We start from the raw sequence: 5,720 nt of genomic DNA on the forward strand, positions 1-5,720 counted from the left end.
CCCAAGGATATATACGTTCCTTTCAAACAAGTTTCTTACCAGAGTTTGCAAAATATTACCTTATTCCATATTTCAGGTATTTGCTAATATATCTAGCAACTCCATTCCTGCCAAGAAAAAAAAGGAATTCCTTAATCTGCAATATCATTATCATACTGAGTCAAAAGAATTTATGATTAAAGTTGCAAGGGAGGTATAATCAATCTTTGACATAATATCTTGAATACTGAAAAAACTCCTTATTAAATTGAGGGCCGATAATCTTCCGCAAAATCTTGGTAATATGATTAGTCTTTTGTGTGTGTGTGTGTGTGCATGTGTTTGTGCGTGCGTATGCGAGCAACAGGTAAACTCTAAAATATATTCTATGAAACGTTTCACTACCTTGGAAGAAAGGGTTAAGCTGCGGGTGTGTGGAATCATAGTATTTGGTTGCATTCCCTTTCCCTTTCATTTCTATAACAGCGACCACCAACAGTCAGGTAATTAAACAGGCACCTAATTCACTGCCAATGGCAACAAATATATTTCTGATCGTTTCAAGAACACAAAACATATGCCCTTCTCACTAGATCGGGGATCGAAAGATGTTCGTTCAGCTGTGAGCTGAAAGCGCTAGTCCTATTTCTACGGGATCAGAAAAGGGATCTCTCGACGAGGATGGGATTCGAACCCACGCAGGGAGACCCTGTTGGATTAGCAGTCCAACGCCTAATCACTCGGCCACCTCGTTGTGGACATGAGGTCAAAATGTGAGCTCTTAAGATAAGGGACCTGATTGAGGGAGCACTCATATAGCCCGAGTGGTTTACCTGGTAGAGCTGAGAATAAGATTATATCTGACGTCTACTGAGGCTGTATCCTGATGCTGCGCCTAAGCTGCGGTAAAACACATTTATGGTCTTTAACTTGCCATGAATGTCGCTAGCTTTCACGCATATGTCGATAACATGTTGAAAACAAGTCAGCGACCGTAAGTGGACAACGAATCCTAAATAATCGTTTGAAGCACTGGTCATGACTACCAATAAGTATTCAATATGTTTATGGTAATAAACGTGTCCTATACATGTCGCAAACATCCCTCACATGTCAAAACATGTTGAAAACAAGGTAGCGACTGTAAGTGGAGGACGAATCGTTGGACAATGCTGGATAATCGTATGAAGCACTGGTCATGACTACCGATAAGTTGCTGGCTTGTATTCAATGTGTATGTGATATGTGTGCGATAAGTTACCAACGTGCATTTATGACACGTTTTACCACGGTTTAGACGCACCCTAAAGCTCACAGTTTATAAATAGTATGACATATAGAAGGACTTAATACATGAAATAAGAATAGGAACGAACTTCCATTATAGAGTCTACAATATTATTTCGACGTTTATCCCATTTGGTCAACTCAGGACTTCATAATCTGGGAATGTGATCATCTGTATCAAATAGCTTCCACTCCAGTTCTCTTCTTTGGGGCCACTTTTGTGGTCTCTTTAAGGCAAAGGTACACTGGTTTGATGTTATCCATAATTCTTTACTTTATAAACTAGTCCTCTGCTCTTTTTACAATTTCTCAATGCCTACTGGCAGGGATTAAGCGAAGATCAGCCTTTTCCCCTGTGGATAAAGTTCTTCAGAATTTTCATCAGCAACAGTTACGAGTTCAAAAATACGTTCCAAGTTCCTGAGAGAAATGATATTAGTCGTGTGTTGCTTTACCTCTAAGGTATCTTCTGTTATTTGAATACACTCTAGAATTATATACATTTTCCTTACATATAACCTCCGGTCTAGGGTCAGATCTTAATAGAGCCTTTGGCTAATAGCATTTTTTTGAAGAATTATACCATATAGTTTTGCCTTTTCATAACAAAACAAAAATGCTACAATCAAAATGAACTATTTAAAAAAATTCCGAAGGTAAAAAAAAATTTTAAGAATAAATCCATATATGGAGACTCTCTCTCTCTCTCTCTCTCTCTCTCTCTCTCTCTCTCTCTCTCTCTCTCTCTCTCTCTGTTATAACCAGGTGTCGTTCGGTAACAAGCCAGAAGCCACCAGGAACCATCAATTTTGGCTGCAACGCTGAACTCGAAAAGTGTCCCATTTCCGATCAATAACTTGCATAGCAAAGGAGACAGAGAGAGAGAGAGAGAGAGAGAGAGAGAGAGAGAGAGAGAGAGAGAGAGAGAGAGACCCACATATCACAAGTCAGGATAACGGTTCGTATTTCTTGAAGAAAGCCAAAGAAGAAATGGGAATCTTTTGCCCTCAGGGTCTTACAGGTGTGTGATTTTAAAGGGAAGAAGGTTATTCTGTAACTCTAGGTAAATGAAAAAGCTTAGTAGACACCTCTTTCGTGTTTTTGCTAGTTCTTCAATTCATTAACATTATTTGCTAATATACTGATATACATTTTACCCATTTTGCTTAAAGGTTGGTCATTTTTTTTCTGCTTCAAAAACATCAACCTCTTCTATTTTCAATCACTCATCATTTCTTTTCACAGGTTGGACTAAAGGAGCACCATCTGAACTCCGCAACAAAAATCGATGATTTCTTTTGCTATTTCTTCACCGGCAACTCGAACATCTGTTGTTTCCAGCGTTTGGTGTAGACTGGTAGGCTACTTTATATATATATATATATATATATATATATATATATATATATATATATATATATATATATATATATATATATACATATACATATATATATATATATATATATATATATATATATATATATATATATATATATATATATATATATATATATATATATATATATATATATATGTACAATTATATATATTTTCTCCTGTTTTGGAAAGTTAAATGCATTTTTTTTTCTGGTGAAAAATTTCGGTTTTTCTCAAATCGAATTCGTCGTGTAAAAAAGGGAAAGCAATAATTATTTCTCATTCGAATACAGAAGCTCAAAGTACTTAGAAATACTATAAAGTTATGCAGATGAGTTTCTTCATTATCGAACCAGTTTTGTTTGAAAGCATCATTGGCAGATTTTCTTAACTCTCTTGTTATATCACTCAGCAACTCTTCATTGTCTATTAGAGAATAAAACGTGTGGTATTACGTCGTAATTGATTCAAGCAGTTAGTGAATTCTGGGCCTCGTCGTTTTTACATATCAAACGATTAATTCACGTCAATCTGTAATTTTATCTCGGAAGTAGAACCAAGACATCTCCAATAAAAAGATAGATATCTCATTAATTTTTCTAAATCTCGGGAATGTATCCAGGGTATCTCTGATATAAAGACAGACATCCCACTAATTCACCCTAATTCCCTGACGCACATTCACAAGAATCATTTCCCAAATTATCCCAGGACCCAGGTGAGCGGCTTGAGTGACGTCATCGAGTGATAAATGCGGCCTTTAAAATATTGCAGTTGAGATGGACGGTTCTTGTGCAATACTTCTGCCCCCAAAAATCCAAGGTGTTTGATCGCAGGGCATAAAATTCAAGGATGGTAATAACTCTCCTTTGAAACAGAAAAGGAATCGCGGTCCTTCACCTTGGGTTCATTGGGATCCGGAGGCTTCTTTACTTTGCAATTTTAGGATTTAGGATTTTTTTGATAGAGTGACATAATTTTTTTCTTTTTATTTTCTACGTTGTTGATCACTGAACATGAGGAAAGGGATTGGCATGTTAGCTTTCACGAAGGATTTAGGATTCTCTCTCTCTCTCTCTCTCTCTCTCTCTCTCTCTCTCTCAATATTTCAATTTTTCCTTAATTTCTTTCAACAACAATACACGTTAATAAGGTTCTAATCCTATATCTTAGACTTGTCTCAGATAGGAATTTCAAAGATACACATGGTGAAGTTATATTCTTTGTAAACAAGTAATCGTGTTTCTTTAGAATAATATATATATATATATATATATATATATATATATATATATATATATATATATATATATATATGTATATACATACATACATACATACATACATACATATATATATATATATATATATATATATATATATATATATATATATATATATATATATATATATATGTATAGATATATATATATATATATATGTGTGTGTGTGTAAACGTAATGCGAGATAAAAAGAGAGAGAGAGAGAGAGAGAGAGAGAGAGAGAGAGAGAGAGAGAGAGAGAGAGAGAGAGACAGAGAGACAGAGACAAATACTCCACCTGTCTTCCTTTAACTTGTCTATAGACAAGATGACAACCTTCACTTGTTAAAGAAAATTCGCACGCTCACACAAACACACTACAAACACATTCCAACACATGTCCCTTTCCTCAAAGGCGTCTCCGACGGAACAAGACAATCCCAGAAAGAAAATCTCGGCTCCAATTCTGGGCAGAAATTGCCCTGGACACGTGAAGGAACTGGAATGTTTTCACATTACACAAGGCTATTGGTTTCTTTTGTGACCTTTTCAGCAAACTCTTAGGAACGCTTCAGAACTATTTACACCAGTGGATACCTGCACGAGAGAGAGAGAGAGAGAGAGAGAGAGTTGGAGAGGTAAGAAGCCGGAAGAGTTTGCAGAAAAGTCGTGTGTTGATTACCTGCTAAATTATAATGTGCATTGTCTTCAATGAAAGGTACTGAAAATAAATGAGGATAAAGTTCTTTGTAATCGTGTGTATAAGATATTATACTTGACAAATTATCTTTCATTCTTCGTTTATCTTCCCCATAAGATGAATATCAACCTTCCTCAATCATATACCATGATATTATTGAACAAATGAGTGCTATCTTGCAACATCTCCATTAGTAAATCTAGTTTCCTTCATGAATCTTTACTCAATACTTATTCTACCTTTAAATTCCAGTAATACTTTTCTTGCTGAAACATAGTTTTGTTTGGGCAGTATGTCACTCTCTCTACTTCTATTATAAAAAAAAGAAAGAAAACTTTTTAGATAGAAAATCGTCTGAATGATGATTCTTCACAAAAAAACAGCAAAAACAAGTAACTGGATAGCAGAAGTTTTGAGCTGAACGCATTACAGACAGAGCCAAATGGATTACTGGCTGCCCAGAGCAAGACCTCTTGCTGGTATGGGGCTAGTTCATTCTGAGACAGTCAGACTGAATACAACCAATTACAAGACAAAGTCTCGTCTTGTAATTGGCTATATTCAGCCTGTCTGTCTTAGAATTACCTGGCCTTATACCAGGACGGCCTCTTGCTTAATGCGTTCAGCTCAGAACTTCTGCTCTCCAGGAAACCTGTCAAAATTTGACATCTGGCGTCAGTCATTACAAGCTTTTGAAGTGCTTGACACATCAGAGGTCAAGCACAAGCGGAGGAACAGCAATCGATTTGAAACTGACGAATTGGGGGAAATGGCCCACAAACGACACAATGAATCTTCTCGCCCCATTAAACCCTCCAGAAATTCTTTGGAGACTACATAAATCAGCGATACATTTCTCGGGGGAAGGAGAAGTGTTGTTTCTAACTCGAGAGATATATGAAAGGCGCTTTTGAGGTCCTTTTTCCACGCCATTTGCGATGATTTGCTCTGGAATACGTTACCTCTCGTGACCTGACAAATTCGACGCATGTTAACGTGGGCTTTCAAAGGTAATGCAGTCGTAAATAAGAGTCGGTTCATGTCTCTGATATATTTAGTTTATTGTTCTATCAAGTTTTTTGGAGACAGCAATCCATAGTTATGTAACTGCA

The 5,720-nt window shown here is 36.3% G+C and overlaps 1 non-coding gene across 1 annotated transcript; it reads right to left on the reverse strand.

Annotated features, from left to right (window-relative positions):
- Nucleotides 1-652: 652 nt before the first annotated feature.
- On the reverse strand, nt 653-733 carry TRNAS-GCU (transfer RNA serine (anticodon GCU)). The gene has a single exon. It is a non-coding gene; the product is annotated as a tRNA-Ser (tRNA).
- Between the last annotated feature and the right edge of the window lie 4,987 nt (nt 734-5,720).

Source organism: Macrobrachium rosenbergii, chromosome 3, assembly GCF_040412425.1.
Source record: "Macrobrachium rosenbergii isolate ZJJX-2024 chromosome 3, ASM4041242v1, whole genome shotgun sequence".
Taxonomy (NCBI): domain Eukaryota; kingdom Metazoa; phylum Arthropoda; class Malacostraca; order Decapoda; family Palaemonidae; genus Macrobrachium; species Macrobrachium rosenbergii.